We start from the raw sequence: 13,479 nt of genomic DNA, 5'->3' as shown, positions 1-13,479 counted from the left end.
AGGGTTCTTTAGATGTCAAATGCTTGGTTTTGGCCTTTTTCTCCCCCCCCCCCCATGCTCAAATCAGAAGATCTGCGTTTAGATTGTGTTGGGGGAACATCAGAACCCTGCAATGTCTGAGGAGTCTCACCATCTGCCATTGTGCCCTGGACCTTCCAGATAGAAGCCCTGGGAAGGGGGTAAATACGCAGATCAAGTTGTCCGGGAGGGAAGCTTCCCGCGCCCTAAGACAACCACAATGGCAAACAGCCAGACAGCTACCTAAAACTGTCTGTCTAGGCCCTGCTGACACAGCACTGGAAGCTAAAGAGAACAGGTCAGGAAATTTGCCCACAGAATTAAGGCTACAGGAATCAAACACAAAATATACCTCCTATAATGGAAGCTCTATGAAGAAAGCTGGAGAAAAATGACTGATAAACCCCCTCAAGAGCCCAACACAGTGGGCTACTGAAATAATAGGCCTGTATCAGAATCAAAAAGTGACTCTCAATATGGCGGCCACACCCAGCACAGGATTCAAAATGGTGGCCACGAGTCTCCTTAGCGCCTAAAAACGGCTTCTCCCCTTAGCTTGAGCTCCAAGGCAGCTTCTCTGAGCTTGCTTTTGAAATTCCCCGTTCAGGGAGACCAGGGGAGGGAAAGTTCTACCACTCGCCCCCCCCCCCACAGTTATATGGCACTACAACACTTGCGATTCTGTAGCGTAGGGGAGTCTCAGTGCGATCCTCGATGGTGCCTCATGGCCACGAGGCAAGAGAGGCAATCCGGCTATCCGGCTGAATCCTCCAGAGCGCTGGCAATAAAATTGCTCCTGGGCGCTAGGGAAGCCTCCCTTGTTGTGCTCAACAGATGATAAGAGCTAACACCGCAGCTCTGCAGCAGAGCTCCTAGGATCCACGTGGCCAGATAGGCTCTCTGGAAACAACGCTCCCAGGGGTTCTTAACTCCTTGACTTTTGCTAAAACTATTTAAAGATTATTAATCAGCTAAAACTACTAGAATTCCTACTATCTAACCTAATTTTAACTACTTAAATTAGAAAAAAATTGAGGAGCTAGCAAATCTGTGTCCTATCTGAGCATAGACTAAGACAAAACTGGGAAAGGAACGCCCAAAGGAGGCGTGGCTAAAGTTTGGTTTTAGTCTAAATCTGAGCAGGAAGGCTTTGATTACCCATCGGTGGATGCTACATCTATCATGCTGGAGAAAATATGATTCAGATCATGTGATCTTTGAGTATTATTGGTGAATAATTATTGGTCAAACTAGACAACAGTTGAGGAATTTGTAGATTCCCAGATTAGTGATTAATATTGTTTAATACTGCATTGGGTTTTTTTTTCCAACTATATTTACATCAAGGGCAATAATGAAAATAATTTCACACTGATATCATTCACGGAGAGCTAACGAAATGGAGTGTTAACCACTGGCATCCATTTCCTCATGATGTAACTGCTTACCCATAGGTTAAGTATGTTCATAAAAGATGTAATTGGAATATATTTGGACATATATTTAGTCACTGAACTGCAACATGATAAAGTTTCATCCATCCAAGTTTTGAAAACAGCTTCCAAATAGTTTTTGATTTTTTAAATATTTTTTAAATATTTTTTATGAGAATGGATACACAATTATCCATACAGTGATCATTTTTACTCAGTAAAATCTGTATAGCAGGCAGTAATTCATCCTAATGAAGTATTAATCTAAAGAAAAAAGCAGTCAGCAAAAGGTTTGAATGCTCTACTATGGATTTACTTGCAACACATATTTTGTTTATTTCATTTATTTCTCCTGCATAGTTTAATAATTCCATGGATAGAATGATAGTGATTGGTTCAAATTTCATCAATTTCATAGTTAAATATGAATTAAACCTTGGTCTCTTTAATCACAATTGCTGCATGGTTGTTTTCTATGTAATATTGTATTGTAAAATATATTCCCCAGTCTCCATAATAAAGGAACATGGAGGAGGCTGTTCGGATTCAATTAAACATTTACTGGATGTTCTTGTTAACTAAACTACAACTTTTTGGTGGATGTAGGACAATGCATTTCTAGATTTAACTATCACAAAAGTGTTTCACTCCGGATTTCTACTATAAACATTTTCTGACAATGCATCTTATTTGTGCAAAGTGCATTTCAATTGAGCACTGATGCCATAGTTACTGACAATGCATAAGTGACTATCAGCATATTATTACTTGTGTTATAATGACAGTTAAAAAAAGACTGGTATGTACCATATGGTTCATACACACAGAGAGACACATACACACAGATGCACACATCACTTTGGGCCATCTCTTTGTATAAAGATATGAATGGATATATATGAGAGACAGAATATATGAGAATCTTTCAAAGTGGATCATAGAGCCAGAAAAAAAAATCTGTTCTGGATGATTTCAACTCATAGATACATGCAGAATGACAACTTCAAAGAAAACACAGAAAGAGGCAATCTTCTTTAAGTCCCTTAGTCTAACATTAATCTGAAATAATATTCCTACCCGTTGTTTGCTATCACAGTATTTTGCTATTGAAAAGTTTAGATCTTTTTGTACCATTCTGTTGACAGAAAGGATTGGGGCGTTGACTTACCTGAATGCCTTTTCTCAGCACGGAGATGGATAATCCACGCAGTGGGTTGAGACTGTATTCCTGGCCAATCAGATCACTCAGCCAAAGTTGCCACGCCTGTCCTGGACCATGATTCTCCAGTCTTTTTTTTTTTATTGAATTTTTTTCAAAAATTTTACAAATAAACATCCACCCCCCCCCCTCCCAAACCACCCCACCCTCCCCCCCCCGACTTCCCAGAACTGAATATAGGATTATTTAACAAATTTTAAAAAATAACGTATACAATTTGTAAGATAATTAATAATAATAATAAAAATCATAATAATATATATAATAATAATATACGTAAAAAAAAAGGAAGAAGAAAAAAGGGAAAAAGAAAAGAGAGAGAGAAAGAAAAAAGAAAGAGGTAGGCGAAAAATAAAACATATATAGAAAAGTATATAAATAATAATACAGAAGAAGAAAGAAAGAGAAAAAAAAAACAATCATTACAAGTTATAAAAAGGCTAAATAATATTTTTCCATATCTAAATTATGTTGTATAAAATTTATCCATTTTTCCCATACCGCAAAAAATTTCTCTTGAGATTGCTCCTTTAAAAAAGCCGAAATCTTTGCCATTTCTGCCCAATACGAAACTTTATAAAACCACTCTTGTAAAATAGGCAAGGATTCCTTCTTCCAATATTGTCCTATTAACAGCCTAGCGGCTGTAATCAAATTTAGCATCAATATAACCTCCCTAGATTCTCCAGTCTTGACACGAGCGCAGCCATTGACTGACAGTAAGACGTTTTGGCTCAACTAAATATACCCTATTATCCTAGTCTATAAGGGTGGGTGTGGATTATCCATCTACGTGCTGAGAAAAGGCGTTCAGGTAAGTCAACGCCCCTTCTCCAGCACTGGAGATGGATAATCCACGCAGTGGGACATACCAAAGCCTATTGTCCCTTGGGTTGGGGAATAGATTGGTCCCGTGTGTAACTTTGGTCTAGAACCTGCTGGAGAACCCTCCTACCGAAGGAGGCCTCTGCAGAGGAGTACTTGTCGATTTTGTAATAGCGAATGAATGGAGAGGGCGAGACCCAAGTGGCTGCCCTGCATACTTCTTCAATAGAAGCCTGCATGGCCCATGCTGCTGAGGTGGCAGCGCTCCTTGTGGAGTGGGCCGTGATATGCTTGGGGACTTGCAAGGACTCCGCCTGGTATGCCCCAGTGATCATGCCCTAATCCACCTACCGATGGTAGAGGACGAGACCTTCCGGCTCCTAGTAGCGGGGTGGAAGGATATGAAAAGCCTTCCGAGCGTCAGAATTCCGCTGTGCGCGAAATGTAATGTCTTAGTGCCCTTCGTACGTCCAAGGTGTGCCATTGTTGCTCCAGGGGATGAGCTGGGTTTGGACAGAAGTCTGGTAGGACTATTTCCTGTGATCTGTGAAAAAAGGAGTTGCCCTTTGGAATGAATGAAGGGTCTATTCTTAGGACTACCTTGTCCCTGTGAAAATGACACAGGTCCTTCCTCGTTGAGAGAGAAGCTAACTCGGATATCCATCGAGCTGACGTGATAGCTACTAAGAACGCTACCTTATGGGTCAGGTAGCGAATGTCACATGTTTTGAGTGGTTCGAAGGGCGCTCTGGTAAGAGCTTGTAGTACTCGTGGTAGTTCCCACGATGGATACCTATGCACGGTTGGCGGTCTGATGTTTGCAGCCCCCTTGAGGAAGGATCGTATTAAGGGATGCTTGCCCAAGGGTTCACCGGGGCTGGCAGAAAGTATAGTTGAGAGGGCGGCGATTTGCCTGCGCAGTGTGTTTGGCGAGAGGTCCCTCTCTAGGCCATCTAGTAAAAATTCTAGGATCTTTGGAATTGTGATCCCTTCGAGTAACAATTCCTGTTTAGAGCACCATGATTGGAAGCTTCTCCACGTGGCCTCGTAGATACGGTTCGTGGAGGGGCGCCTTGATGCCTGTATGACCCTAATTACACCCTGTGAGCAAGCCCCCTTGACTAAAATTGACCGTTCAAGAGCCAGACGGCTAGTTGTAACCATTGTGGCTCTGGGTGGGAGATCTTCCCCTGCTTGAGGGAGATCCTCTCCGGAGGAATCCACCATGGATTCGTCCGGGAGAGACTCCTCAGGTCTGCGAACCAAGGTCTCCTTGGCCAATAAGGGGCCACAAGGATTACCCTGGCTCTTTCCCGCAGAATCTTGCGTACTACTGCCGGAAGGAGAGGTAAGGGTGGAAACGCGTACAGGAGTCCCCTTGGCCATGGGCTCCGTAACGCATCCGTCTGCTCTGCTCCCCTGGATGGGAATCGGGAGAAGAAGCAAGTTAGGTGGGCATTGGAAGGAGAGGCAAATAGGTCCACCTGGGGAAGCCCGAAGCGGTGATAGATCTCCCTGAAGATCTTCGGATGTAGTTGCCACTCCGAGTGATCTATTGTTGATCTGCTCAACAGATCTGCTTGTATGTTTGCCTCCCCCGATATGTGGTCGGCCTTTATGGAGGCCAGATTTTGTTCCGCCCATGCCCCCAGTTGAAGGGCCTCGGCTGAGAGCAAGCGAGAGTGTGTGCCACCCTGACGGTTTATGTGGGCCTTGGCTGTCACGTTGTCCGTCAGGACCAGTACGTGCCTGCTTTTTATGCTGCTGTGGAAATGCCTTAACGCTAGGTGAATAGCCCGCAGCTCGAGCCAGTTTATGTTGTGTCGGAGATCCACCGCTGATCAGCGGCCCTGTGTCCACTTGGTCCCCAAGTGGGCTCCCCAGCCAAATAAACTCGCATCTGTTGTGACTACTACTCTGTCTGGTTCCCTGAAGGGAGACCCCCTGAGGAGAGCTGGAGATAGCCACCACCTGAGGGAGTGTCGTACTCTCAGAGGTATGCCTACCCTCTTCCGGGATGCACTGATTTGCTGTCTCTGAAACGGGAGCATGAACCACTGCAGTTCTCTTGAGTGCAGCCTTGCCCAAGGAACTATTGCTATGGTCGATATCATCTTCCCTAGCAGCTGGGAGAGGAAGACCAGCGTCATGACTGACCGCGACAGCTTTCCTTATGCTGCTGAGGCATTCCTGTGATAGGTACACCTTGCACTCTTGTGTGTCTATGACCGCTCCCAGATGGAGTATTCTCGTAGTTGGGGTTAGGTGGCTCTTTGGAAAGTTCAACGAGAAGCCGTGGTCCTGCAGCAGCTTTATCACTAACTTTAGGTCCGCTTGAGATTGCTGGGTGGACGATGACTGGATTAGAATATCGTCCAGGTAGCACTGGACTCTGATCGGGACGTTTCTTAGGCGTGCTGCCAGAACCGCCAGAATCTTGGTGAACACCCTGGGCGCTGATGACAGGCCGAATGGAAGTGCCCTGTATTGAAAATGGTGCCCCCTTTAGGCAAACCGTAGAAAGCGGCGGTGAGCCAGAGAGATAGGGATGTGCAAGTATGCCTCCGTGAGGTCGATCGATGCCAGAAAATCCCCTTTCCTTACGCTTCCAAGGATGGAGCGTAGTGTCTGCATTTTGAATCTGCGGTATTTTATGTAGAAATTTAGCCTTTTTAAATCCAGAACGGCTCTCCAAACCCCCGAGGGTTTTGGGACCACGAAGAGGATAGAATAAAACCCCTGGTCTCTCTGGTTCATAGGCACCGGTTCTACGGCCCGTATGTTTAGAAGGTGCTGAACAGCTTCGTTCATGAGCCTTCTCTTTGTTGGGTTCGTGGGACAGGGGCATGGGCGGAAGCGGTTCGGGGGCTTTGAGAGAAATTCTAGAGATAGACCGTGATGTATGGTGTTCCTGACCCATACGTCCGTGGTGGTCTCTTCCCACTGGGGAGCAAACCCTGCTAGTCTGCCCCCTATGGGAAGGTCTGGGTGGGAGTCAGCTGGTACGGCAGAAGGGGCGTTTGTTCCCCCGAAAGGGCCCTGTGTTTGCCTATTTCTTGTGTTCTGTCTGTCCCCCTGTCTTTCCCTATCCTGTCTAGCTTGGAAGGGTTGGGAATTTTGGAAGTAGTTGACCCTGGTTTCCGTACGAAAGGATTGTTTCCTTCCCCAGGAGCTGGGTCTCTTGTCCTGCCTTTTAAGCATGTGTTTAAGGACCTTGCGCTTGTCCTTGTTCTCTGTCAGGTATGGCGTTAGTGCCTCACCAAACAGCTTTGCCCCTTGGTACGGAGCCGAAGCCAATTTCCACTTGGATTTGGTATCCGCCTGCCAGTTCTTTAGCCAGAGGAGGCGCCTGCTCGTGTTGTTTGCTGCCATTGCCTTGGCTGAAAACCTGGTCGCCAAAAGTGTCGCGTCCGACGCATATTCCGTGGCCGCTACCATTTTGCTGAGTTCCTGGTGAGTGCGTACGTCCTCCATGGGAACCCGGCCCTGTAACTCACGGAGCCAACAGAGTGTGGCTCTGGTGAAAAATGACGCGGAGGTAGTCGCCCTGGTAGCCCAAGCTATTGCCTGGTGCGTTCTCCTGTAGTTGGACTCACTCTTTCGGTCCTCGGCTTTAAGAGCCTCAGCAAAATCTCCTGATATGGCCGTGTCCGATATCAGGGGACCTATGGGTTCGTCCACCACCGGCACCTCCAATGTTCCATCTAGCTCCCTTGCTACGTTAAATAGCTTCCTCTCCGCATTGCTAGGAAGCGGTAGGGAGGTTGGCGCTGCCCACTGTTTCCTTATTGTGTTTAGGAACATGGTCGGGCATGGTATGTGGTATTGAGTGGTTACCTTTTCGGCGAACGTTGGCTGAGCCTCCGTGTCAACTGTGACAGGCTCCGCTGATGTCCCATGCCCCAGATGGGCTGTGGCCTCAGCCTTGCGCAGAATGGTAACAAAAAGAGAAGGGTTAAACAGGCCGCTGAAGGAGGGCCCTTGAGGTGAGGTGTCCTCCTCTTCCTCAGACATTTGAATCCCTTGTGACGTACCTGGCTGGTCCAGGTAAGCTTCCTCTGAGACTGACATGTCTGAGAAGGAGGAGAGGTCCTGATGGTCCTCCGTTTCCTCCCGATGCCTCGTTCTAAGTCCTAGAGGCTTGGCTTTGAAAGTTTGAGCCCTGGCCTCAAATGCACGGTCCACTACCTGTGCTATTAGGGTAGCTAGCAGATCCCCCGTCAATGCAGGAGGAGTGACCATTGCCTGCGACCCTGCAGGTGCTGTGGTTTGCATGGCCCTCGGGGTTTCCTGTAACCTCCGTGGGGAGGGGGATCGGGAGAGCAATGAGAACTCGCCTATCCCGCCCTCTGTTTGGGACTGTGATGAGTTCCCTAATGACCAAACGCCCCGTGGGGATGTAGGGAGACCCAGCGGTAGATCGGGACCTATCCCCCCATTCTGCATATTTTCAATTCTGGCCCTTTTCTGGGCTCTGTTGAACTCCTTTTCTAGGGCTTGGTGTCTTCTGATTGCCTGTTTGTCAGCCTTCTTTGATGACTTCCTTGCAGCCTTTCTAGGGGCTGCAGAGGATTCCGAATCCTCTGAAGCGGGTGCTCCAGAGGATGAAGGCAGGGCTCCAGTGGAGGGAATGATTGCTTCCTCCATTCTCCACTAACGCTGGGCCGCGATAGGGGGGACCCAGGTAGTAGGAGAGCTCCAACTTTGAGTAAGGACAGGCGCACTACTGGGGGTGTCTGGAACTCAGGAGCAGACTCTGCAAATTGTCAGAGTTAGTCACTGTGCACGGATAAGAACAGGCACGCTAATGGGAATGCCTGGAACCCGGCTTGACTATGATGGGTAAGGACAGGCACGCGACTGGGGATGCCTGGAACCCACCACTAAATCCAGAAGCGTACGGGCCACTAATGGGGGACCCGAAGTCCGGAAGAAGCCAAAGGCAACTAAACACAGTTAGTTATGAAAGGTTCTTATTTACTTTGGATTGTAGACACCAAGTCCTGGAACAAAGCAGCTATGTGTCTGATTTGAATGTCTCTAAATGAATAATAGATACTCTAGTACCCTAGTACTGCTTGCCTATTCATTTACTCCAGTGGCTGGACCTAGGCTTCTCAGGGAGCCTTGGATCCCCTGCTTGCACAAAATATGGCCGCCGCTGCCAGGAGAGTACTGCGCATGTGTTAAAGAAGCTGCTGGTGCCACGTGCGGTTGTAACAAAGAGCCACGCGTGCTCCCAGCTGCTCAGACAATGGCGCCTCGTTTAAAAGACTCTGAGCAGCCTGGTGAGTGAAAGAAACTGCTCCTTCGCTCGCCAGCTGTTCCCGTAATCAATCTCCCTCCCAGCATGCGTCCCCTTTGTCCTCCGCTTCCCTCGCTAATTGCTTGCCTTTCTGTCTTTTTTGCCTTTTAACGCGGGGGTTGCCCGAGCCTCCCCGTTTGTTTAAGGCGGCTGCCGGCTGCTCCGGCTGTAGGAAGGTGGTTGGGGTTTGGGTGAGGGAGGGGAGTTAGGGATTTCCCCCTTTTAAGTGAGGGTGGTTTCCCCTGTAGGGAATCTGACTTCCTGAGTCTTACAATTTTGCAAGGAAATTTTAGAGTAATCAATTAAATTGAATTAAATTATCTCTAATTAACTTTTAAACTAAGCAATTTCAGCTACTAGAAAAAAATCCCCCCAATGGAAAGGAACTATACCTGCCCAGGAGCCAAAGTTGTACGTCTTTCTGTGTGGCCAGATCAGTCAAGACTGGGGAATCATGGTCCAGGACAGGCGTGGCAACTTTGGCTGACTGATCTGATTGGCCAGGAATACAGTCTCAACCCACTGCGTGGATTATCCATCTCCAGTGCTGGAGAATAAATGTGTTTTAATTTCAATTTTAGAACACATTTGTGGACAACTTATCAGGTGGTAGCAGGCATACATAGTGACCTTTAGCCTTCTAGGAAAGCATCACTTTTTAGCACAAGTTTCATAAATATTGAAGTTTCACATTTTTTAATATAAAATATGCTATGAAAGGTGAAATTAGACGACAAGTATAACAAATATACTTGAGGGAGAGAGAGAGATATCAAATTATAATAAAAATAAATGACACAAAATGAATTCCTTTTCCACCATTGGAATCCTTTGTGCTTTCCGAGCTTAGTTGTTTGCTAGCAGATACTTCATTGCCTAACTAGGTAACATCATCAATGCTGTTTAGAATTTCTATCCTACCTTCCTTAAGACTTGAAGATACCTTACATTTAAAGATACCTTATCTTACAAAGGTTGCCCTCTTCTTTTTTCCTCTTCCTCTAGCATTCCCTTCAATCTCATCTCATACGCTAACCAGTTCTCAAATGTAATCTTTGGCAACTCCACTTCCATTTTTATGTCTTATCAATTCCATCTCTCATGTCTACAATCCTTCTAAGATAGCAACATTTTCCACATTCTCAAAAAAAGCAATGCCTCTCCAATTACTCCCTAATTTTTCTTTTAGTTCTTCTTGTCAATCCAAAACTTCATTTCTGCCTAAACAAAGCAACTCATTACTATAAAATATTATTCCATTATATATTTCTATGTTTTTAAAAACCTTACAATGAGTTCACAAAAAACATGTCATTAAGGATTTAAAAAAATCATTTTTTTCCCTCAAATTTGTTTCCATTTTATTGGAACATTATTTTAAAATTATGTATTAGTGTAAAATGTATATTTTTATCTACCCAGTTCCTCTAATTCAGTTAGTGCAGCAAACATCTTAATTTGACTTTATGAAAAACACCTTTTAGTTAAGCATATTTAAGGCTCGCAAATTAAAAAATAGCTATTATTTCTTTCTATTACAAACAGCCTTTCAAAGTCCTTTACAAATTTAAACAAAGGAAAGATGAAGTATTTTGCTATCAGGAACACTGGCTCTATATTTTTATCAATGCTCCAAGTTTACAGTTTTATATAACTTCACAGACAATTTTCTCTTTCCCCCCCCTCCTGCTACAGGTAGTCCTCAATTTACAACAGTTCGTTTAGTGACTGTTCAAAGTTACAATGGCACTGAAAAAGTGATTTATGACCAATTTTACACTAACCACTGTTGCAGCATTTCCGTGGTCATGTGATCAAAATTTGGAGGCAATTGATTCATATTTATAACAGTCCTGGGGTCACATGATCCCCTTTTGTAACCTTCTGACAGGTAAAGTCAATGGAGAAGCCAGATTCAATTAACAACCATGTTACTAACTTAACAACTGCAATGGCTAGAAAGGTCGTAAAATGGGGCAAAACTTTAACAAATGTCTCACTTAACAACATAAATTTTGGGCTCAATTGTGGTCGTAAGTTGAAGATTACCTGTACTTGGATTATAAAGTGTCATACTTCCTGACAGTTAGAACAATTAACCAGTGGAACAACCTGCCTCCAGAAGCAGTGAATGCTCCAACACTGGAAGTTTTTAAGAAGAGACTGGACAGCCATTTGCCTGAAATGGTATAGGATTTCCTGCCTGAGCAGAGGGTTGGACTAGATGACCTCCAAGTCCCTTCCAACTTTATTATTATTATTAGATACAGACTTGACTTTTTAACAAAGCACATTTTAAGCATTATTCAGATAGATAATCCTTAAGATTACGAAACATTAAGCAGGCACCTGGTCTCAGTGGTTTTAGGAAAAAAATAAAGCAGACAAATTAAAATTTCCTTTTTATTAAATGGATGTGTGCAGTGTTTTTTTTTCTAAAAAAAAAAAAAGGTGCCGGAATTCACACACGTCATACAACCCGTCTTGCCTACCCTAGAAGGTTCCATCCAAAAAAGGTGCCGGAACTCCGTTCTGGGCGTTCTATGAGAAAAAAAGCCCTGGATATGTGTTTTTTAATCAGAAATTTTAAAAATTTAGGAAATGTAAAATTTTAACCCAGGCGAACCTAAAGCTCATTTTATTTTTTCAACCATTGAAATGACATAATCAAGACAAAGATAGTATCAGAAGTAAAGATACTCAATCATTCAAGATGTTTATAGAGCCAAGTTCAGAATTTATGGAAAGGCAGTTTATTGTCAGTAAATACTGTACCCAAAAGAAAACTGACAACTATAAACAAATTGCAATTGTTACATTTTATTTGACTGAATTTCAGGGTAAATCCTGCTGAGTTATGGAATTTGTTTACGAGAAGGAGATGAATAAGTGCTTTACAAGATTTTTAAAGAGAGATATGTTCCATCATGCCCATACAGAAATTCCATGATAGAGAATTCCAGTCCTTTCAATATAAATTTAAAAACATTTTATCCTGAAAGAACAGGGTCTTCTCCAGTAAGAAAATTAAGCAGCATTTAAACATTTGAATATTATTAACGATAGTCTAATTATCTAGGGAAAACTCCTGCCAATCAATAAATCTATTTTATCTTATTTTTTACATTATAGTAACCATTGATATCTTTGTATAACTGCCCTTAAGTATCCACTAAAAAGCATTTTTGTTACTTACAGGCAGGTATAAGCATAAATTCTCAGAAATAACATCCAATCTATCATGAAGAATAAGTTTTGACTATTAGCCCCTAACTATGGATACTTTTATAAAAGTAGTAAAGTGAGTTATAAGGAAACTTTACCTTTGATATTAAAATACTCAAAGTACTCAGCTTTTGTCTGGACTATAGGAATGCTTTATAAAAATTTCTAGGTCTTTTTTAGTTTTATATTACTAACTAATTTTTGTCAATCTTTTAGAACTAAGTTTATAATAATAATAAATATCATTCATCATTATCAGCATATAGCAACATATTGTTTAATTGCAAGCCAACTTTCAGGATAATACAAACCACACACACACACACATGCATACAGTATAGCTGAATATGACAGATGTATGCAAGACACACACACACACATGGAAAAGAATTCTTAATATTTGTCAGAATTCAACTATTTTAATTTCTTTTCCTTATTAAGAAAAATTTTAAAAACATTTTTGTCACAAAACACATTTTATCACCAATATAAAACTGGAATCATACAAGAGATTCATTTTTTAAATTCTAATTCAGTAAAAAATATATAAAATTTGAATTTTTTGTTAAAAATTAAAAATACTTATAAACTCACTTGGTACTTCTAAGCTGTCTGAAAGAGATGCCAAGTTAATTCTTTCAACAACTATGCCTTGCTAGCCACAAATACATTCCTAGTGTCTAAAATAGATACCCTATCATATTCACCAGTCACACCTCCGGAGCAGAGATCTCAAGCAAAGTGAAACATTCTATAACTTACAGAGCAACTTCTGATAAAACTCACTGACAGAACTGCAAAGCAAGCAAGGCTCCTAAGTATCAACCACGGTTTATCCTCAAGGTAAAAATATGCCTCTTCTTAGCAGGATATTTTAAATAGGGCGGATACTTAAAACACAGCATAACGTCATGATTACAGTAGTTATACCAATTTAATTTAATTCAATTCTATTTAAAAGAGTTCCTGTTAGTCTCCTCCTTCCTCTGAATGAATACAAGGGAAAATTTATTTTAATTCTGGACTACATTTTACAATCTCCTTTTCACACAAGTTATTTTTATAATAATTGGCATTACTCATGAGAGAGAGAGAGAGAGAGAGAGAGAGAGAGAGAGAGAGAGAGATGCCAGAAAATACTTCACAAAAATTCTAATTATAAAATCTTGGTATCAGAAAAACTGAATTAGAAAAAAGAAAAAAAAATACACTACACTTAAATGCTGCCTCAATTTCTAACCAAGCTGGAAATCTAGTAACGCAAAGCAATTTTTACCTACTCCAATAAATAATTTTAGCCAATTAAAGTAGTTTTAAAATGAAGATGAAATTTTATAAATTGTCAAACACTATTAAATGATTAGGCAATTACTTTCTGATGACTTTAGATGTACGACACAAATCTTCTATGTTGTTAAGTTTATTATTTGCCTAAGAATTTTCATGAGCAGCAT

At 42.5% G+C, this 13,479-nt stretch overlaps 1 protein-coding gene across 5 annotated transcripts in view; it reads right to left on the bottom strand.

The window, feature by feature from the left end:
* Positions 1–13,479, bottom strand: part of LOC120297793 (sodium-dependent phosphate transporter 2-like) — a 92,896-nt gene that overhangs the window by 38,987 nt on the left and 40,430 nt on the right. The window contains exon 1 of one of the 5 annotated variants that reach the window (XM_039320819.1): positions 12,788–12,890. The exons of 3 other annotated variants lie outside the window; for them this stretch is intronic. The gene's annotated coding sequence lies outside the window, so the exon portion shown is untranslated. Of the gene's footprint in view, positions 1–12,619; positions 12,641–12,787; positions 12,891–13,479 lie in introns of those variants that run through there. One more of the 5 variants, XM_039320821.1, reaches the window with a different exon arrangement.

Source organism: Crotalus tigris, unplaced genomic scaffold (genome assembly GCF_016545835.1).
Source record: "Crotalus tigris isolate CLP2741 ecotype Arizona unplaced genomic scaffold, ASM1654583v1 scf7180000023710.216627, whole genome shotgun sequence".
In the NCBI taxonomy this organism is placed as follows: Eukaryota; Metazoa; Chordata; class Lepidosauria; order Squamata; family Viperidae; genus Crotalus; species Crotalus tigris.
This window is presented reverse-complemented; position numbering and strand designations above follow the sequence as displayed.